General features: G+C 48.8%; 1 long non-coding RNA gene across 2 annotated transcripts; it reads left to right on the top strand.

Moving 5' to 3' along the window:
- The first annotated feature begins 17,883 nt into the window (after nt 1-17,883).
- LOC140215535 (uncharacterized) lies at nt 17,884-21,067 on the top strand. Of its 2 annotated transcripts, none has more exons than XR_011892387.1 (5): nt 17,884-18,700; nt 18,971-19,062; nt 19,136-19,188; nt 19,797-20,021; nt 20,846-21,067. It is a non-coding gene; the product is annotated as an uncharacterized lncRNA (long non-coding RNA). The 2 variants fall into 2 exon arrangements; XR_011892388.1 differs by having other exon boundaries at nt 17,888-18,700; nt 19,856-20,021.
- The last annotated feature ends 2,192 nt before the right edge of the window (nt 21,068-23,259 follow it).

Here is a 23,259-nt window from a genome sequence, read left to right as displayed (position 1 = left end):
CACTGCGGCCAAGTGGTCCGGCACACAATGCTGTCCGGTTTATGTAGGCTTTGATGGCCCCTGGTTGCGGCACAGTGGTGCAGATTCCGGAAGATACTGTTGCGACGCCCCCAACGTAGGCACGAGGATGCACGGCAAGGAGCAGCTGTGGCTTGTTTGATAGGCTTATCTGCGGCGGCAAGAAAGACGTTTCAGGCGTGCTCTGCGCTGCCCCCGCTGCGGCCAAGTGATCCTGCGTGCGATGGTATCCGGTTTATATAGACTTCGATGGCCCCCGGGTGGCACCACAGTGGTGCAGATTCCAGAGGATACTGCTGCCACATAAACAACGTAGGCACGTGGATCTGCGGCAAGCAGCATCTGTGGCTTGTTTGATAGGCTTATCTGTGGTTATAAGAAAGACGTTTCAGGCACGCTCCTTGCTGCCGCCACTGCGGCCAAGTGGCCGGCACACAATGCGTTCCGGTTTATGTAGGCTTTGACGGCCCCTGGTTGGGGCAAAGTGGTGCTAATTCCGGAAGATACTGTTGCGACGCCCCCAACGTAGGCACGAGGATGCACGGCAAGGAGCAGCTGTGGCTTGCTTGATAGGCTTATCTGCGGCGACAAGAAAGACCTGTCAGGCGTGCTCTTTGCTGCCCGCGCTTCGGCCAAGTTATCCTGCGCGCGATGGTGTCTGGTTTATGTAGGCTTCGATGGCCCCTGGTGGCAGCACATTGGTGCAGATTCCAGAAGATACTGTTGCCACATCAGCAACGTAGGCACGTGGATCCGCGGCAAGCAGCAGCTCTGTCTTGTTTGATAGGCTTATCTGTGGCGATAAGAAAGACGTTTCAGGCACGCTCATAGCTGCCGCCACTGTGGCCAAGTGGTCCGGCACACAATGCTGTCCGGTTTATCTAGGCTTTGATGGCCCCTGGTTGCGGCACAGTGGTGCAGATTCCGGGAGATACTGTTGCGACGCCCCCAACGTAGGCACGAGGATGCACGGCAAGGAGCAGCTGTGGCTTGTTTGATAGGCTTATCTGCGGCGGCAAGAAATACGTTTCAGGTGTGCCCTGCGCTGCCCCCGCTGCGGCCAAGTGATCCTGCGTGCGATGGTATCCGGTTTATGTAGGCTTCGATGGCCCCCGGATGGCAGCACAGTGGTGCAGATTCCAGAAGATACTGTTGCCACATCAGCAACGTAGGCACGTGGATCAGCGGCAAGCAGCAGCTGTGGCTTGTTTGATAGGCTTATCTGTGGCGATAAGAAAGACGTTTCAGGCACGCTCTTTGCTGCCGCCACTGCGGCCAAGTGGTCCGGCACACAATGCTGTCCGGTTTATGTAGGCTTTGATGGCCCCTGGTTGGGGCACAGTGGTGCTAATTCCGGAAGATACTGTTGCGACGCCCCCAACGTAGGCACGAGGATGCACGGCAAGAAGCAGTTGTGGCTTGTTTGATAGGCTTATCTGCGGCGACAAGAAAGACGTGTCAGGCGTGCTCTTTGCTGCCCGCGCTTCGGCCAAGTTATCCTGCGCGCGATGGTGTCCGGTTTATGTAGGCTTCGATGGCCCCTGGTGGCAGCACATTGGTGCAGATTCCAGAAGATACTGTTGCCACATCAGCAACGTAGGCACGTGGATCCGCGGCAAGCAGCAGCTGTGGCTTGTTTGATAAGCTTATCTGCGGCGACAAGAAAGACGTTTCAGGCTTGCTCTCTGCTACCTCTGCCACGGCCAAGTGGTCGGGCGCACGATGTTGTCTGCTTTATGTAGGCTTCGATGGCCCCTGGTGGCAGCACAGTTGTGCAGATTCCAGAAGATACTGTTGCCACACCCCTAACGTAGGCTCGTGGATCCTCGGCAAGCAGCAGATGTGGCTGGTTCGATAGGCTTATCTGCCGCGACAACAAAGACGTTTGATGCGTGCTCTTTGAAGCCCCCGCTGCGGCCAAGTGATCCGGCGCACGACGATGTCCGGTTAATGTAGGCTTTGATGGCCCCTGGTGGAGCACAGTGGTGCAGATTTCTGAAGATACTGTTGCGAGACCCCCAACTTTGGCACGAGGATGCGCTGCAAGGAGCGGTTGTCGCTTGTTTGATAGGCTTACCTTCGGCGGCAAGAAAGACGTTTCAGGCGTGCTCTGCGCTGTCCCCGCTACGGCCAAGTGATCGTGCGCGCGATGGTGCCCGGTTTATGTAGGCTTCGATGGCCCCTGGTGGCGGCACAGTGGTGGAGATTCCAGAAGATACTGGGGCCACACGAGCAACTTAGGCACGTGTTTCCGAGGCAAGCAGCAGCTGTGGCTTGTGTGATAGGCTTATCTGTGGCGACAAGAAAGACATTTCAGGCGTGCTCTTCACTGTATATATGTGTCCTTCGCTCGCAGTAAAAACCAGTTGATGTTTCGCGCTCGTCCTGTCGTCTTCTCTATCTTTGTCCCTGCTATTTTGCGCTAGTGTTTTGAATAATGATGACACACCAACTAGCCCAGCTTTCTGCCTTGATATCTTCACTGCCCCTGCTGCGGCAAAGTGGTCCGGCGCACGATGGTGTCCCATTTATGTAGGCTTCGAGGGCCCCTGGTGGCGGCACAGTGGTGCAGATTTCAAAAGATACTGTTTCCACCCCCCCCCCCCCCCCCCCACCAACGTAGGCACGTGTTTCCGAGGCAAGCATCAGCTGTCGCTTGTTTGAAAGGCTTATCTGCTGCGACAATAAAGACGTTTCAGGCGTGCTCTTTGCTGCCCCCGCTGCGGCCAAGTGATCCCGCGCGCGATGGTGCCCGGTTTATGTAGGCTTCGATGGCCCCTGGTGGCGGCACAGTGATGCAGATTCTAGAAGATACTTTGGCCACACCGGCAACGTAGGCACGTGTTTCCGAGGCAAGCAGCACCTTTCGCTTGTTTGATAGGCTTATCGGTGGTGACAAGAAAGACCTTTAAGGCGTGCTCTTTGCTGCGCCTGCTTCGGCCAAGTTGTCCGGCGCACGATGTTGTCCGGTTTGTGTAGCCTTCGATGGACCCTGGTTGCGGCACAGTGGTGCAGATTCCTGAAGATACTGTTGCGACGCCCCAAACGTAGGTACGAGGTTGCACGGCAAGGAGCAGCTGTGGCTTGTTTGATAGGCTTATCTGTGGCGACAAGAAAGACGTTTCAGGCGTGCTCTTTGCAGCGCCTGCGGCGGCCAAGTTGTCCGGCGCACGATGTTGTCCGGTTTGTGTAGCCTTCGATGGACCCTGGTTGCGGCACAGTGGTGCAGATTTCAAAAGATACTGTTGCCACACCCCCAACGTAGGCACGTGTAACCGCGGAAAACAGCCTCTGTGGCTTCTTTGATAGGCTAATCTCCTGCGACAAGAAAGACGTTTGAGGCGTGCTCTTTGTAGCCACCGCTTCGGCCAAGTGATCCTGCGCACGATGGTGTCCGGTTTATGTAGTCTTTGATGGCCCCTGGTGGCGGCACAGTGGTGCAGATTCCAGAATATACTGTGGCCACACCAGCAACGTAGGCACGTGGATCCACGGCAAGCATCAGCTGTGGCTTGTTTGATAGGCTTATCTGCAGCAACATGAAAGACGTTTCAGGCATGCTCTTCGCTGGCCCCGCTGCTGCCAAGTTGTCCGGCGCACGATGGCGTCCGGTTTATGTAGGATTCCATGGCCCCTGGTGGCGGCACAGTGGTGCTCATTCCAGAAGACACTGTTCCCACACCCCCAAAGTAGGCACCTGGATCCGCGCCAAAAATCAGCTGTGGCTTGTTTGATAGGCTGATCTGCTGCGACAAGAAAGACGTTTCAGGCGTGCTCTTTGCAGCCCCCGCTGCGGCCATGTGGTCAGCGCACGATGGTGTCCGGTTTATGTCGGCTTCGATGGCCCCTGGTGGGGCCACAGTGGTGCAGATTCCATAAGACACTGTTGCCACACTCCCTACGTAGGCACGTGGATCCGCGCCAAGCAGCGGCTGTGGCTTGTTTATAGGCCTATTGCGGTGACAAAAAAGACGTTTCAGACCTGCTTCTTGCTGCCCCTCTACGGCACCGCCACCAGGGGCCATCGAAGTCTACATAAACCGGACACCGTCCTGCATCGGACCGCTTTGCCGCAGCGGGGCTGCAAGAAGCACGCCTGTAACGTCTTTCTCGTAGCCGCAGATATGCCTATCAAACAAACCACAGCTTCTGCTTGCCGCGGTTCCACGTGCCTACGTTGGGGGTGTGGAAACAGCATCCTTTGAAATCTGCACCACTGTGCCGCCACCATGGGCCATCGAAGCCTACATAACCTGACGCCATCGTGCACCGGAACACGTGGCCGCAGCGGTGGCAGCAAAGAGCTCGCCTGAAACGTCTTTCTTGTCGCCGCAGATAAGCCTATCAAACAAGCCGCAGCTGCTGCTTGGCTCGGATCCACGTGCCAACGTTGGTGGAGTGGCAACAGTATCTTCTGGAATCTGCCCCATTGTGCCGCCACCAGGGGTCATCGAGGCGTGCCTCATTATGAGATCGTAGTTTTGGCACGTAAAATCCCAAAATGTATGATGTAACATTCGTTAAGGATGTCCTATGCAGTCGCACAACTCTTGAATACAAGTAACTGTCAGGAGCTGTGCGCGAGGTCTTTGAGTAGGTCGGTAGCCTTTATGGCGTTCGATAAATGCTAGTCTACATTGTGGTTATATTATAAAGGTGGAACGGCAACATGGTAGACAATACGGAGAGCATACAAATCCCGCATATATTCATCATCATCATCAGCTGCTTACGCCCACTGCAGGATAAAGGCCTCTCCCGTACTTCTCCAACAACCCCGGTCATGTACTAATTGTGGCCATGTCGTCCCTGCAAACTTCTTAATCTCATCCGCCCACCTAACTTTCTGCCGTCCCCTGCTACGCTTCCCTTCCCTTGGAATCCAGTCCGTAACCCTTAATGGCCATCGGCTATCTTCCCTCCTCATAACATGTCCTGCCCATGCCCCATTTCTTTTTCTTGATTTCAACTAAGCTGTCATTTACCCGCGTTTGTTCCCTCACCCAATCTGCTCTTTTCTTATCCCTTAACGTTACACCCATCATTCTTCTTTCCATAGCTTGTTGCGTCGTCCTCAATTTAAGTAGAACCCTTTCCGTAAGCCTCCAGGTTCCTGCCCCGTATGTGAGTACTGTTAACACCCAGCTATTATATACTTTTCTCTTGAGGGATAATGGCAACCTGCTGTTCATGATTTGAGAATGCCTGCCAAACGCACCCCAGCCCATTCTTATTCTTCTGATTATTTCCGTCTCATGATCCGGATCCGCCGTCACTACCTGCCCTAAGTATGTATATTCCCTTACCACTTCCAGTGCCTCGCTACCTATTGTAAATTGCTGTTCTCTTCCGAGACTGTTAAACATTACTTTAGTTTTCTGCAGATTAATTTTTAGACCCACCCTTCTACTTTGCCTCTCTAGGTGAGTGAGCATGCATTGCAGTTGGTCCCCGGAGTTGCTAAGCAAGGCAATATCATCAGCGAATCACAAGTTACTAAGGTATTCTCCATTAACATTTATGCCCAATTCTTCCCAATCCAGCTCTCTGAATACCTCCTGTAAACACACTGTGAATAGCATTGGAGAGATAGCATCTCCCTGCCTGACGCCTTTATTTATTTTGATTTTGTTGCTTTCTTCTTTAGAGGACTACGGTGGCTGTGGAGCCGCCATAAATATCTTTCAGTATTTTTACATACGGCTCGTCTGCACCCTGATTCCGTAATGCTTCCACGACTGCTGAGGTTTCGACAAAATCAAACGCTTTCTCGTAATCAGTGAAAGCTATATATAAGGGTTGTTTATATTGCACACATTTCTCTATCACCTCATTGATAGTGTGAATATGGTCTATTGTTGAGTAGCCTTTACGGAATCCTGCCTGGTCCTTTGGTTCACGGAAGTCTAAGGTGTTCCTGATTGTATTTGCAATTACCTTAGTAACTTTGTAGGCAACGGACAGTAAGCTGATCGGTCTATAATTTTTCAAGTCTGTGGCGTCCCCTTTCTTAAGGATTAGGATTATGTTAGCGTTCTTCCAAGATTCCGGTACGCTCGAGGTCATGAGGCATTGCGTATACAGGGTGGCCAGTTTCTCTAGAACAATCTGCCCACCATCCTTCAACAAACCTGCTGTTACCTGATCCTCCCCAGCTGCCTTCGCTCTTTACATAGCTCCCAAAGCTTTCTTTACTTCTTCCGGCGTTACCTGTGGGATTTCGAATTTCTCTAGACTATTTTCTCTTCCATTATCGTCGTGGGTGCCACTGGTACTGTATAAATCTCTATAGAACTCCTCAGCCACTTGAACTATCTCATCCATATTAGTAATGATATTGCCGGCTTTGTCTCTTAACGCACACATCTGATTCTTGCCAATTCCTAGTTTCTTCTTCACTGTTTTTAGGCTTCCTCCGTTCCTGAGAGCATGTTCAATTCTATCCATATTATACTTCCTTATGTCAGCTGTGTTACGCTTGTTGATTAACTTCGAAGGTTCTGCCAGTTCTATTCTAGCTGTAGGGTTAGAGGCTTTTATACATTGGCGTTTCTTGATCAGATCTTTCGTCTCCTGCGATAGCTTACTGGTATCCTCTCTAACGGAGTTACCACCGACTTCTATTGCACACTCCTTAAAAATGCCCACAAGATTGTCGTTCATTGCTTCAACACTAAGGTCCTCTTCCAGAGTTAAAGCCGGATACCTGTTCTCTAGCTTGATCTGGAATTCCTCTATTTTCCTTCTTACCGCTAACTCTTTGATGGGCTTCTTATGTCCCAGTTTCTCCCGTTCCCTCCTCTGGTTTAGGCTAATTCGAGTTCGTACCATCCTATGGTCACTGCAGCGCACCTTGCTGAGCACGTCCACATATTGTATGATGCCAGGGTTAGCGCAGAGCGTGAAGTCTATTTCATTTCTAGTCTCGCCGTTTGGGCTCCTCCACGTCCACTTTCGGCTATCCCTCTTGCGGAAGAATGTATTCATTATCCGCATATTATTCTGTTCCGCAAACTCTACTAATAACTCTCCCCTGCTATTCCTAGTGCCTATGCCATATTCCCCCACTGCCTTGTCTCCAGCCTGCTTCTTGCCGACCTTGGCATTGAAGTCCCCCATAAGTATTGTGTATTTTGTTTTCACTCTACCCATCGCCGATTCCACGCCTTCATAGAAGTTTTCGACTTCCTGGTCATCCCGCATATATTACTGCACAATAATTTTAAATAGCGGTCTTCCTTCACGCACGTGGATAACCGTCATAGGAGACGACCTTAGAAACTAACTGCAACTACTGTATATGCCATACCCAAGGGTGTACATGGCCTGGCGGCCAGTAAATGTGACGTAATATTGCCAGCAGCTTCGGCCATTGCATGCTTACAGACGAAGACAAAGAGACAGTTTGTTCAATTCTTGTGTCGTCGCTTTTGCGCCAAGGTGCAAAACCAACATATCCATGTATATGGCTTACTACATCTAGATTTGCAGCTGTGGCGGTAGCCCGTGAGTGCGGATAACAAAGTCGCTAGCGAAATAATTGGGGGCACCTTAATGAAATCGATAGGTCAAAATCAAAAGTCGTCCACGACGGCGTGTTTCGTAGACGCTGTGCGATTTTCGGACGTTAACAATGTGTGCCGACTGCAGAAAGGCTGCCACGGTGTGCTTCTGACGGTTAGCCTTGCTTGTTTACTCCGTAGCATCGAAAAGAAAAAAAGAACAAGGAAAGAAATGAAAAAAAAAAGAACCGTATCAAAAACCCAGAATCCATCATCGCTCGTCGCGACTAAACACTCTTAGGATGATAAGTCATTTCCAGGCGACGAGCGGCTACGCCTTATCAAGAACACTGATAACGCCGGCGGGACAAGCATTGTGGCAAAGTTCAATTTGCAGGGATAGCTTTTAATTGTTTTTTTGTTTTCCTTTTGTTGACGTCATCACGAGTCACCGCGGGAAGTTTGAAATTTTTAAGGTCAGTACGCCACGTGGTGGCACTCACGCGATCTAACCCCTCGTGCCCAGAAAAGCTGGATTGCCGCAATGCTGGCGAGAGCATGTCAGAAGAAGGGCATAGCAGACGACGCTCGTAATCTTTTCGTGCATAAGAGTTTTTCCACCATAGCCGACGTCATTAATGAATGTCGACGCTTCGAAGAAGCAAAAAGTCGTCGCAACGTGCACCAGTTGATGCGCCTTCGAAATACGGCTGCTACGTCTTCGTGCGACCACTCTGTCCATCAGCCGCCAACGCCTGAGAGCCTCGTCCGCCGGAAGATCAGGACCGCGGCACGGTTGGCTTCCAGACCTTCTCCAACTATTCTCGGCCGACGATTTCCCTTGTGCAGTCTGTTGTGCGCGACGAGTTAGCGAAAATTGGAATTCAGTCTGTCTATTCCGTCAACCGAGGGGACACCTACATTTTCCTACAATCTCTTCTTCATGAGGCCAGTACCTCTGTCGGCCTTTTCGCAACCAAGCGGAATGGCGAAGGTCCGATGACCGGCCGATATGTATCAAGTGCCGGCACGTTAGCCACATTTCCCGCCAGTGCCGCAGTACTTGAATGTCATGCCAATATCAGTCTGCGCTCCAACCTTACCGCCACTCGGCGGGTACTTGTCTATCACCGCAGGATTCCACAGAGCCATAGGACTCTACGCAGGCGTCCTCATCTACACGGCAGAGTCGTTCACCCTCACCACGACGGCCCGTCTCGCTCATCCCCTATTTGCCGTTCTCCGTCCCTTATGTACCTGCACTCTGCAGGAAACTAACGGGTGCAGCTTCGAGAGGTGAAGCTGCCAGAACGACCGGGATTGCAATTATTCTACTGACCACCGACGGAAAGGAATTTACTTGATACGACGTAGATGGTGTCCCTGTCGCTGCTCTGCTTGATACAGGCGCGTACATCTATCGGATGAGCGACCAGCTTCGTAGACGGCTCATTTAAGTCCCGACACCTGCGACGTCCTGTCTTGTGCGAGCCGATAGCGGAAGAACACTGGGCACAATAGGAGTCTGTGCCGCTCTCGTTGATGTCTGTGGCCGCCAAACATCTGTTTTGTTTACTGTTCTTTAAGAGTGTCCCCATGACCTTCTTCTAGGCCTTGATTTCCCATCCGCTCACTCCGCCCGCATCTACGGCTCCGCTGGACTTGTTCCACTTATTTACTTTGTCCTGATCCTCCTGAGGAAGTTCCCAGCAGGCTCTGCTTCGCTGAGCACATTCGACTCACCCCACAAGCCATGACCAGCGTCCTGCTTTATACAGCTCCACCTGTGCCTGCTGGTGACTGTGGTGTGACTCCTCTCGTGGAAGCCCTCCTTGCTCATCACGTTGCTCTTCTACAAACCATCGTCGGCATCACCAACTCTACCAGCCTTCATCTCGTCAACTTCGGAATCAGTAACCACGTCCTACCACAAGGCATAGCCTTAGGTAAGCTGTCTTCCTCCCAAGTTTGCCTGTTTTCAGTCTTGACTGCATATATTACGTCGTCTCCCGTTGACTCTTCTTTGCCAGATGTCCTTCCTCAGCTCACAAACGTAATTGCTCCCGAACTTCCGCCTCACCACGCCAACTAGTTATGGCAACTGCTCTACGCGTTGAGCGACATTTTTTACCTAGGTCGCCTTTCAGGCCAGACCTCTCTCACGACACACCATATTGACACAGATGACGCACACCCTATTCACAGGCGACCATACCGTCTGTCCTTGCACGAACGACAAGTAATTCAAACGGAGGTCGAGAAGATTCTCTCTCGAGAAATCGTTGAACCATCATCAAGTCTTTGGGCGTCCTCTGTCGTTCAACTTAAAAAGGACGCCAGTTGGTGCTTCTGCGTGGAATATAGGCACCTCAACAAGATCACCGAGAGAGGCGTATGTTTATCCTCTACCCCGCCTTGATGACGCCCTCGACTGCCTCCACGGTGCGAAGTACTTTTCTTCCATCGACTGTGGTTCCGGTTAGTGGCAGACTGCCGTCGACAATATGGACCGCGAGAAAACCGCCTTTGTAACACCCGATGGCTTACACCAGTTCAAATTTATGCCCTTCGGCTTATGTATTTCTCCATCTACTTTTGAACGCATGATGGACACACTCCATCATGGCCTCAAGTGGTCCATCTGTATTTGTTACTTAGATGACGCCGTCGTTTTTGCTCCTACATTTGCTACGCACCACAAGTGCCTCTCGCTTGTTCTTTCTGCTTTTCGCAATGCTGGCCTTCAACTGAATTCTTCTAAATGTCTCTTCGGACGCCACCAAATTACTATCCCCGGTCATGTTGTTGAATCATGCATCGTGCGCCCAGACCCGGGCGGAGCTCGTGCCGTACAGAAGTTTCCCATGCCAACATGAGCTAAATATGGCCGGAACTTTGTGGGCCTGTGCTTGTACTTCTGCCGCCTCATGCACAATTTTGCGGAGGTCACCCGCCCTCTGCTCTTCTGAAGGCAGCCGTTTCATTTTCTAGGGGACCTGAACAAGCAACTGCCTTCTCGAAGTCTATCTCTCTCCTAACATCTACATTCCTTCTTGCGAACTTCGGCCAGACTGCTCCAACAAAAGTCCGCATTGATGCCAGTGGTCATGGAATTGGTGCCATTTTTTTGCCAACGTCAAGGACGCCACAACCGCGTCATTGCCTACGCCAGCCGTCTGCTTTCTCCAGATGAGCGGAATTATTTCATTACTGAACGTGTGTGCCTTGCACTTCTCTAGGCAGTGGCGAAATCTCGCCCTTACCTATATTGTCGGCCCTTTGCATTCACCACAGACCACCATGCGCTCTGCAGGCTTTCATCCCTCAAAGACCCTACCGGTCGCCTAGGTCACTGGCCACTACGCCTACAGGAATGCTCCTGTACGAGTTTACACCAAGATGTCAACTGCTTGTGCTACCACCCAGACAATGCTCCTGATGTTCCTGCGACCTATGCTTCTGCTTCTGTATTTTCGCTATGTGCTTCGCTGACATCGCTACCGAACAGCGCTGAGATCCAGTATACGTGGTATCATGGACAAGCTCACATCTAGATCATGTGGTCCTTCTCTTGGCATGTTCCCATTCCAGGACGGCACTTTATATCGGCGCAGCATGTACCCTAGTGGATCTGAGATGGTGCTGGTCATTCCCAGGCATCTTCGCACTACTATTCTATACAAGCTGTACGATCTACCAACTTTTCGTCACCTCGGGGAATCAGTACGTACGATCGTATCCGGCAACGATTCTTTCGGCCTGGTTTGTACCGATCTGTCCGCCGCTACGTCGCTTCTTGTGAGTTATGTCAACTACAGAAGAAGCCATCTGTTCTCACTGCTGGTTTACTCCTACCTCATGGCATTCCTACTGAACCCTTCTATCGCGTTGGTGTAGACCTCTTGGCACCGTTCCCCACATCCGACTGATGCAACAAATGGATGGCCGTCACAACTGATTATACAACTTGTTCCGCGTTCACCACAGCTCTTCCGACAGACGTAGCCTACTTCCTGTTGCACAACATCCCAAGCAACCTTGGCCAACTGCCGCTGCTTGGCCGATCGTCGGGAAATGATCGTCAAACGACTATATTGGCCAGCGAAGGTTGGCGAGAGGTCGGTATGACAACGGCCGCCGCCTTTACCGGCGAGCAGTCGGCAGAGGGCGTCTTGCCAACCTCTCTGTCAGACTGACTCCCGACCCGCCAGTTGGTCGCCGGCTCGGTACGATGGCAGCGCGTCGGACCAACGCCCGAGGCCGATGAGTAGCATAATTTAATTTTTATATCAATTCCTGTCTCTCGGTCTATACTTATAAAATTCTCACTAGGGAAATTTATTATAGGTGAAGGTAATACATTGTTCTGCTTACAGAATTTATACTTTTCGTGACTATACACATACACAGCTGCATTAATATTATAAGGTATAGCGCAATGCGTTCAGAAACAGCGATATATGCGTGTGGGACCGTTTTCTGAAGCAATATGAAACTCGTCGTACGCGTAAACATGTGAATTAACCTGCCATGTTTATTTAAGGGAATTAAATTCTCGGGATGCTTGCAAGGATTAATTCTGTAAACATGCGGAATTTCACGTGGGCTGTGGTATATATTATGAATTTTCGCTAATCCTTTTTTACTGTGATTTAAACACTAAACTTCTAGAAATACTTGGGGTTTAACAAAGCAAACGTCACTAAATTAAACTTGTACCTACCGCCCTAAACATGGCCTCCGAGATGCCATCATAGAGCGCCGACGAATCTCTGGGGCGGAGCGCTGAAGCGGTTAGTGCGACCAGACCTCGCATCGCTCTGTTAGCGCTGCCCTCGGCGCGCTGCCACGTTCGCTGCACTGCTAGTTTTCCTCCTACTCCCTCCCACAAGCGTCTCCTCTCCACAAACGTCACCCCTGTCTTCCACCCGGACTCTTCGCCTCCGCGCCAAGAGCTGCAACACAGAGGCGCTTTCCCCACCCACTGCATTCAGCCACCACTAAAAAGAGACGCGTTTTACGATGCTTGGCATCTTTCTTTCAATCCCTCTAGCTCCTTTTTGCATCAACTAATAGCGCTTTCACTCGTGTGAACGACAAGTGCACCAGAACATACGTATGATCAGCCTGAAGTTAACTTATGCGAATTATTACAGACTGTGGAGCTAGGAGTCCTTGAATTCCGCTCAGCAGGCAGTACCGAGCGGTGATGCTTTCATTTCCAAACAGAAAAACTAATGCAGGCCTTGCTCCACAGTGAATTTTTTATATTTCATTTATCACGGCAAGGCTATTCGTATCCTCCTCTTTTGGATATTTGACGTAAGGAAAGTGTCAGAAAACTAGTTAAACATCTCTTTACTACAGCGTAGATATATTGTTTACTCAAAATGAATTGGTCAGATATGAATTCACAATTTAAAATTTTGGAAGAACATGCGCGAGGAGGTGATAACACTGAACGCACGCTGAGCATTTGCCAAAAGGCGAACGCGAATTGAACCAAGAATAGAACTACGGTTAGGAAAATGCTTATTATGTGGAAACCGCTGGAAACAAAAAACAGTGGCGCAAAAAAAAGAGGACTAGAAACAGAATGAGCCCTGTGTCCTCGTCTTTCACGCCATGATGTTTTTCATGAGCCAAATAGCCCAAGCAAACGTTATGCGACATACTAAGAATTAACTTCCCCTAATAAAAGTGCTGATGTCTTCATTTTGCAGGAAATGACTGGTGAGCGCCAGGTGTTTTCTGTTCCTGCTTTGCTACGGGACTGTGAAACGTAAATGCATCAATAGTATAACTGCGGTGTTGCACCTACAGCAACACAATCTCGAAATCTTCTCAGCCAATCTTTTCTTCCTTTTAGTAGAAATAATTTGGCTGCTACGACGGCGCAATTCATCTGCTACGGCACCGAGTCCCACTACCCATTCTCTAAATTTTTGTTTCTTCTTTTAAGAACTGGTTTGCCAAAGGCTCGAGGATCCCTTTTTACGAGTGCGCCCCAGCAAGACTTCCTCTGTTGCACGCTTCTGCAGCAGCACTTCGCGCTCGCCCAGGTTTTCTCGCATAGTTTCCGCGTGGGTGATTTTCAAATAGCAATGCAAGGTTTTCCCTCATGGTGCTGGCTGCCGATTTCACACTCGGCACGCCGCTTGCCGGTTTTCCAGTTGGGCTGGCAAGCGCTCTGTTAGACACTCATACATAACAGACAACTGTATCCTCGCAGTAAGCGCGTTTCTCTTCGGTGCAATCAAAAATGCGTTCCTTCATAAAAATCTAACACGTATGATTTCGGCTCATATGTATACCTACAGCACACCGACCTCTTAATGGAATAGTGCTTTATGGTCAGATTCATGATTTATCATTCGCTATGTGCCACTGGCTGCACGCAATTCAGTCTAATCCTTCAGACTGAGCATGTGCCATCTTCTTCGGGTGATTCGTGACGGACGGCGCGGCGCTGCTCGAGACTGTGGTCTCCTTTCTTTTCGAACTCGCGCTGCTGCTTGCGGACGGAATGCTTTCCTCCGGAGCCTGAGGGGACGAAACTTGTTCTGGCCATTTTTTCTTTCTTTTTTCAGCTTCTTCTTGGATCACTGGTAAAGAAAGTTGTGAGTTCGGCGGCAAGCGAACCGCCTGGTTTCCGCGACCCCGAATGTAAAGACGAACACAGCCCCTTTCACTCCCCCACCAACACGTCGCGCGAGAGCAAGCGGGGACCATTCATGCCGTGCAGGCGGCGATCATATTACAGCGGGGCTGGGGAGAGGAGCAGGCTCCCTGCCGCCGAAACGCGCCGGCGCGCGTTATACTACTCCTTGCCCCGGAAAACACCCAGTGGAAAGGTAGCGCAAGAAGACACGGACGGAGACGAGAGGACAAGGACGGGTGCTGAACTTCCAAAAACATTTATTGTTAATGAATCACGAATATATACATGCTGTCCGAGCCCGGTGTAATCATCTGCGCATTCGTAAATATGCCAACTATTTGTCTGACAGCGTGATGGATGCCATGTTGACACATCCCTATGCTTACACAGCTTTTTTTCCCTCTCCTCCATCGATGATGGAAATAAAGTTCAAGTTCACTTCTAGAAATCCGTTCAGATTCTGCGATTTCCCGTATAACACGAGTTTTACTCTTCTTAATAACGAAAGTGTTTACAAGGTCGGGCGAACAGTCCCTGCAAGTCAGACAATGACTTGCCAGAAAACCTTCGAAATCTTTTCCTTCACGCGGATTGTTTACATTGTTTGCGTCCTTCCTTAACCTATCATTAGCACATCTCCCAGTATGGCCAATGTACACTATTCCGCACCTTAAAAGAATTTCATAGACTGCCCCTTATGCGCATTCAATAAAAGGCGGCCTGTGCTTTATGCCGCAGTCACGTTACTGGCTTGCTTCCGGGTCGGTCATCCTACAAAGCTTTGACAGCTTATGGGGAGCAGCGAACACTCGTAACGCTGAGCCACCTTTTCCAAATTGTGGGATAGTGTGTGAACGTAAGGTATTACAGCTACATTCTGCCTACGCTGTGCGCGGGCTTCGCACGTTTGTGGCATTGTGCGCATATTTCTCAGCAGGTTCCCTGCAGTATTCTTAGCAAAAAAAAAAAGCCCTCCTCCATTGCACCCTGTGAAAGTGGGTGTACAAAGAAACGATTGCCGACGTTAGACGACGTTGCTCAGAAACCAACCACCACTAACACCACAAGCGACGTACGTAACGCGGGCACGCATGTCTACGGAAGTGCAGCATACATGGCCCCCGCCAAGCGCAAGAGCCTTATGGAACTAAATGAATGTTTGAGGGTAAATTGTCAGAAAATGCGTAAAATACAACTTAAGCACAAGCTTCAGACATGATAACTTCGGATTGCAAATCGAGTATGCGGGAAAACATAATTCTGTTACGCGGAAACTGAAAGACAAAGCCCTTTTCTATAGCTGCCATTTGAGGTCTGTCTGAGTGGCCACGGCCGGTAGGTGGCGCTACCTCAGATTAGTACCACAGAGAAAGGCGGAAAAAAAAAAAAGCGAGCTCGCCATGTAATAGGCTGCATAAACATGCAGGGCGCCAGAAGAAAGGAAAAGCGCTTATAAATTGAGGAGCAGTTAAATAGAGAACAAATAGGGGTGTATGCGGTTATAAAAACGCACCTTAGAGACTTAAAAGATGCACCAGTCATTGAGAATTATGTTTGGGAAGGTTGCAACAGAACTAAATCGAAAGGAAAGGGAGGGGGGCCGGAATGTTCAAATGGGAAAAAGCATATTCAAAGTGTCAAGGGCATATTTGGTTTTCAGGCACAATGAGTGGAAATAAAACTTGGCTGGGCTTAACGTATTTATGAACGAGAAAACATTGCAGAGAGAAGAACCAAGGCTTAGCGGAATGCCTAAGTGCTGATATTAGGCGTTTCGGAAATAATGCCGAAATTACCCTGTTAGGTGACATGAATGCCCACATACAGGATCTAGACGTTTATACCGACAACAACAGGAAGTTATTGCTGGACCTTTGTGAGCAACGTAACCTCGTTATCGTAATTACGGCCCGTAAATCTGATGGTCAGATCAGATGGCAAGTTGGAAATAGGCAATCGACTATTGGTTACTGTCTGATGACGGAAGATATTTATGATAAGTTCAGATCAGTTGAGATAAGTTGAGCCATTGGCGAGTAAGACTGTAGTAACACAAGGACTGGCCATAAACGCACCATTTTGAAAATGGGATATGTAGTTGTGAAGGAGAGCACGGAGCGAAGAATGGCCAGTCCAAATTTGAACGCTCAACAAATAACAAATATAGCCGCGGGAGTCGAGAAAGCCAGTCCAAATTTGAACGCTCAACAAATAACAAATATAGCCGCGGGAGTCGAGAAAGAACACGGCAAATGGCCAAGCAATAAGTGGGAATACAGTGAGCTTCTAAATGTAATGACGAGAGAAATTAGGAAGAAGAAGCAACACGTTTGTTGGAAAACAAAAATGAAGTAAAAAAAGCTGGTGGAACAGCGTGATACCCGAAGCGATCGATGAACGACAGAAAGCATTACGAGAACATAAGCAGGCATAGAAAGTGCAGTTGCCACAGGTTGAAGTAGACAGAAAATTAGAAGTATACCGGGAGAAAAAAAATCTATTGTTATAATACTGGTTCAAGCAAAGTTCAAAGGTGAAAGAACGTTGGTTGTCGGAAATACGTGAGAAAAAGAAGGCCGCGCCTAGAATATTTTGAAAACACACAAACTTATTAAGCAGGAAGTCTGGAACAGAACAACATGTCCTAGACTAAGATAAAAAAACATGGAAGGGGATGCGACATTAAATTACATCCGAAAAATAACGACCGAATCATTCCAAGGCAATGATGAAGTAGTTTTAAAGAAGAAGAGCGTTAACGAGAACCAGAGAAACTTCTAAAGCGCACAGCCATAGGGTTAGGCGAGGTTCCCGTTAGGCTGATTAGCGAACTAGGATCAAAAAGTAAGGAAGCTCTGTGGGAAGCAGTAGAAAAAGGCTTACAAGATAGGCGAATACCAGACAGCCGGATACAAAGTAGAATGAATTTAATGTATAAAGATAAGGGAGAAAAGAATTGAATTCACCCATATAGACCGTTGACCATTATATCGGCAATATACACGTTAGCAATACAGGTAATTAAATTGCAAGTGCAAACATGGGCAGAGAATGGTATGGGAGAACTTCAGAACGGGTTCAGAATAGGCGTCTGGATGATAACTTATTTGTTCTTATTCAGTGTATTGAAATATCCAAAGAGAGGAGACTGTTTTATGTGGCTTTTTTAGATATTGCCGGAGCGTATGACAACGTAGACCACAAAATTTTGTGGGATATTCTGGAAGGCATAGGCAACGACTTTATATAGCTTTTGACAGAGACCTACCTAGAAAATACAGTTTGCGTTGAATGGGGAGGGATGAGGAGCGAGAAGCAAGTTGATATCAACTAGGGACTGCTGTTTGTGATGTACATGGTAAGTATGAAAAGGCCGCTAGAGGGAAGCAATTTTGGGTTTTATCTCTCATACAAACAGGCGGTTAAAATAGTAGAGCAGTAGCTTCCAGGTTCGTTTTATGCCGACGACATTGTGTTGCTAGCTAACAAGCGGAGTGTTATGCAACGCCTGGAGAATATATGTGCACATGAAGGTAAGAATTTAACATTTGAAATTTAGCGTTAGGAAATCAGCTTTTATGGTAAACAGTACTCAATGAAAACAGTGAACAGACAGTATCAATACAGGGCCAGGAAATACCTCGAGTAAAAGAACACAAATACCTCAGTATACACTTAAAAAAAATCCACGCTTAATCTCACGCTAAACGAGTTTTAGCGTGACGCGCATGTAAATGAGGGGCGGACAAAGACAATTGCACACGGTAATAACAGGTGTACAATAATGAACAAGTACAAAGGGAAACAAAACAAGATTATACAATATTTATGCAATACTCCCAAAAAAGAAAACAGAACCTACATGCTAACGTGCATAGCACCCAAAGTACTTTTCGACTCACTGAAGAGGTCAAAATTATTGTTTACATAAGCTATATACATATTCGTATAGAGCTACCAATCCCTCCAAAATATTACACAGACGCACGCACGCACGCACGTGCACAGCACACACGCCAAAAGGAAACGGCGACGCGCTCACAGGAAGCGCCTGACAAAAAAAAAAAGAAAAAAAAGGAAAAGTGTGGGGAACCGAGGTCGTTTGCGCTGTCGCATCTCCCTCTCCCAGAAGGAATGAAGAGGTTCTTGGAAAGCAGGGACGGGCGATTCTCTCTGTCAGCATCAGCTCCCACCAGCGAGGACGGGGCGAGAAAGCGAAGCGGGACTTTCCTTGCTGTCTATTTTTTCTTCGTCACGCTCAACGCCGGCTGCCCGCAGGGGCGCAGGCGAGTTCCCGCCAAATGGCGCGGGGGCGCAAGCAGTTGCGTGAGTTGCCGCCAAATGCTAGCTCTGGATGCCAGCTCGTTCCGCGTCTCTTGGTAGACTAGTTGGTGCATTTCTGTTATCATGGACTGCGCATAGAAACGCAAACTACACAAAAGTGACATGGACAAAAACAGCGCAAGCCCTTTCCATGCAGTGGAGCCGCCGTATCTCGCCGTTCAAGATATGCGTACTCGTAAGTGGCATTTTAATTTCACGTTGTGTAATGCATGACTGTCTTTTTCATGTGAACAAAACTCGCTTTGTATTGCGTAAATGGTTTTGCAACGTATGATAAGCTCCTTGTCTTTTGGGCTTATTTTTTCTGACAGGAAAAAAAAAAAGAGGCTTTATATGAGAACGATCAAGCGTTCGAGAGTTGGGACAGGGAAATGTGAGACGTACTTTCATGTATATATTTCTAATATTATTTTTTCGTCTTGTATTTTCCTTAATTTTTCTCAAGGAAACACTGGAACGACACTGCTTAAATTGAAGCACAGTGTGCGAATGACCTGCTACGCTCGGAACTGTCGCCACCATTCGGGAAGAAATCAGGTAAGACGCTTGTCTGGTTGTCATTGCGGACAAGTCATAATTAATTAGAAGTTGCTTTCGTTCCTTCCCACAGATGAAAAAACAAAACTGTATATGCCTGTACGATATACGTCTGGTGCATTGCAGGTAAGAATGGATTGTGTGTGGCACATCTTCGCATGTGAACTAGAGTAGATCTAGGAACATCAGACAAGAAGCCGCGTATGTGAAACCCTGCGGATAGCCCATATGTAAGTTGTTCCTCAATTTTTCTGTTGTTGTATTTTCGTAGTTTACGTGTAATACTTTGTCACCGCGGTCTCGACGTTATGTATACCTATACATTTGTCTCGTGGCAGTCTGCGTGCTATTTTGTTTGTGCAACTGTGTTGTATTCATTTATCGCGCTGCCTGGATGTTTTTTTTTTTTTTAAATGATATTCTGAGCCAAGCCAGTAAATCTATCCTTCCTGTCCTCATGTTTCCTTGGGCGGCTCTAAAGTGTATCTTAGAGGAATATTTAGCTTCAGATTCCCGCATGGAACAGATGGTGATTGACATGCTGTGTTTTCTTTTTAGAGAAACTATGTATTCATGTTTATATTTGGCTGATTTTCATTTTGTCATTCATACAATACCGCAGCCATATATCGTTCTGTCATAGAACGTTGTTTCTAGATATATTTGTTTTATGTGGTTAAAACATTTAAAACGAGAGCGATCATATTTCTTATCCTGACCATTATTTTTTACAGACCACGATAACCACGTATTTGGATGTCTGGTTTAGCTCTACATGCGCTGGTTCGTGCAGGTGAACTTTTTTTCGAGATACGGAGGAACGGACATCGGTCATGCCGTGCGCACTCTTCTGCAGGGCATACTTACAAATGAAGCTGCACTGCAGTTCAGCTGGAAAGGGTCGCAGGGGAGGAAGCACGCCTTCGTGAAGCTCCCGGCCATCACGAATCTCATTCTAAGTAAGAAATATGGCATAACAATCAGCTTTCTTGTGCACGTTGCGAACATCGGTACCAACTGCATGCTTCGTTTTTTTTTTCTTCATTCAAACAAGCTGCTGCCTATTGCATCTTGCTGCGTCCAGTATTAGCACTTTCTTTAATAAAATAATGCCGTAATAAGTGAGTTCTACTTGCGGCGTCCATATTTTGTCACTGCTTTTGAGAAGTTTGTTTTGCTTCACCATATAATATATGCTGTATATGCTGTTTCTGCTTTAACCCATGTATGCAAACTGTTTTCTGCAAAACATAGACCTATCATCGTTGCCATCATGTCAGCAAGTATATGTATCATGCCATAAACTTCCCCTCTTGCCTCTCCAGACATTTAGCTATTCACCTCCTTGTGCCGCTTGGCGCTCCGGGCTCCGGCGCGTTCTTTGTCTCAGCGTTTCAACTTGGCTGTTTCATGCAGTGCTCACGGGAAGCAACAAGACGGATCGTGGTGTAAATAGCCGCACTACCAGTAGTGCGGCTACCAGCCGCACTACCGACACAGTAGCCACTGTGTATGCGTGTTTTGTTATGGTTCCGTGTTGAGTTCCCCCTATTGCTAACGACATATAAATTATCAACTATCCGGTACTTACACGATTTGTGTCGTCCAGCCACTCTTCCTGACATCTTCGATACTGATTTGCACGTCCCTAATATTACTTTGTTATCGTTTCTTTATCTGGCTTATGATCTTTTTTATTGTTTCATTTCTTCAAATGGAATGCGACTAACCAACTGAACTATAAAGCGGGGGCAGCTTTCTTATATGTGCCGCTTTATTGCAGCATCTGTGAGGAGCACCTTCCCAGACGCTTCACTGGCTTCAGTGGCTGGAGTCACGAAACGCTGGTTAGTCGGAGCAGCTGACAGGGATGGAGGCCGGAACGAGAGAAGGCGTCGTGACCCCGCTTCAAGCCCACCATGAACTAGCATTTGAAACTTTTGTGAACGTGTGGGTGTATACATATCCAAGACAAATACAAGAAATAAAGACCTGTATAAGAACATTTTGTCTGGCATTTATGTGGCATGAAAAGTACAAAAAAGCGTTGGCTTTCGTCTGGTACTTCTATGACGGCCACCACACAAGCGTGATGCGTGATGCGCATGCTGTTGTAAGTGCATGATGCAAATGCTACGATTATTCGGGGCGTCAAAAGCAACGTCGGCTTTCAGCACCGGGCCGGTGCAATGCCGACCATTATTGTCGTCAGGGCCATGGCTGGCCCGCGTGTGGCATGCGCTCGGCTGCGTTGGCCAAATAGAATGGCCCTACGGCTGGCCGACTGACTACGTACCTAAAGCCTTGGTAGGCCCTCGTATGGGACGCCGTCGGCCAAGTCGGCCACAGTGGTCGGGCCTACATCGATTGCCGACGATCGGCCGACGTTAGGCCAATGTCAATCCCCAAAGCTGGGCCGCCCTCGGTTGCCGAGGTCGGGCCAACCGTTTTGCAGTCGGCCGGAGACGTCGGGCCGACTTTTTGCCGCGGTCTTTTTGTTGCTTGGGATCATTGTTCACCACGGCGCTCCTCGTCAACTTCTTACCGACAGGGGTCGCTCCTTCCTCTTTACTGTTGTGGACGACTTCCTCTGTTCTTATTCTACCAAGCACAAACTTACTAATGCATGCCATCCGCAGACGAACGGTCTTACGGAGCGGCTTACTCGAACAATAACAGACACGCTCTTCATGTATGTTTCTGATGACCATCGTGACTGCGATACTGCGCTCCCTTTTGTCATATTCGCGTACAATTCATCCCGCCACGACACTGCACGTTACTCGCCATTTTATTTGCTGTGCGGGCGAGATCCAGTATTGCCTTTTAATACAATACTGCCTACCGCTCAAGCGTGCGTGTCTCAGTATACAAGCGATGTCGTTGCTCGAGCCCAAGAAACACGCCAAGTTGCTCACCGTAGCCTTTGTGCTTCTTAGAAAAAGCAGAAAAGCATTTGTGACATTAGTCACCGGGACGCCGATTATGCTCCCGGGTATCTTGTCCTTCTGCGGTCTCCCACCCGCCGCTTCGGCCGCTCGGAAAAACTAATGTCCCGCTATTGCGGCTTTACCGGGTCCTTTGTCAGGTAACCGACGTAACCTACGAGATCTCTCCGGTCGCACCTACTACTAGCTCCATCCAGACGTCCCATGACGTCGTTCTTGTCAGCCGCCTAAAACGCTACTAGTCCGCTTCCGCATAAAAAGCAGCGGCATGGCTATTTCACGCCAAGTGGAAATACGTTGCACAGCTCTGCACAACGCTGAGGAAGATGAGCACGAGCTTGGGACTGAAGAAGACAATGCTTCAGGGACTAGCCTGCGGTAGAATTGTCTTTGACAATTACTGTAAATTACTGCAGATTCTGTAAATTAAAAATTAAATCATGGAGCTGTACCTGCCAAAACTACCATCTGATTATGGGGCACGCCGTAGTGGCGGACTCCGGAATAATTTCGACCACCTGGGGTTCTTTAACATACACCTAAATCTAAGTACGCGTGTGTTTTCGCATTTCGCCGCATCGAAGTGCGGCCGCCATACTGTAAATACGCTACCCGTCTTGCTTCTTCTTTCAGCAACAATATTCTAAATCGAACGGGAAGCTTTAGCTCCTACATGGGAAATGAGTAATCCTTTTTTCTGACAACCAATCCACCGAAATTAATGAATTAGGTTGAACTCAAAAGAAACAGTTAAAATGAGCTTTCACAAAGCGAATTTTTATTTGACTTCCACCTTTTTCTAAAATCCCAAGAAAATGCAAAATTTCAAGAAACATGTGGGGATGCGCGACTCTCACGCATCACCTGATATGCTGTTTTCCCGCACGGCTCGCGTGGCCTGGCGCCCGCGGCGCTCGGAGTGGTACAAGCGCGGTGCGAGAGATGGCGCGACCGTCGCGCCGCGGCGGGGTTACTCGGGCGCCGAGGGACAAGGCGCTGCCTCTTTCCCGGCGGGCCGGCGAACAGCGTGGACATTCCGCGCGCGCTGCGACCATGCTTCTGCGAGACCGCCTCGCGTGGCCGCCTTCGAACGCACGACCGTTGGCGTGACCGAACACGCGAACGACCAGGCGTTGGGATCCAGCATGGGGCGAACATATTCGCTCGCAATGCGGTCGCGGTAAGTCGGACTTCTAGATTTGTCGCGCGCCCATCGGCATGTTTTGGGGATAGTAACTCGGCTAGCAGG

This window comes from Dermacentor andersoni, chromosome 1, assembly GCF_023375885.2.
Source record: "Dermacentor andersoni chromosome 1, qqDerAnde1_hic_scaffold, whole genome shotgun sequence".
NCBI lineage: Eukaryota > Metazoa > Arthropoda > Arachnida > Ixodida > Ixodidae > Dermacentor > Dermacentor andersoni.
This window is presented reverse-complemented; position numbering and strand designations above follow the sequence as displayed.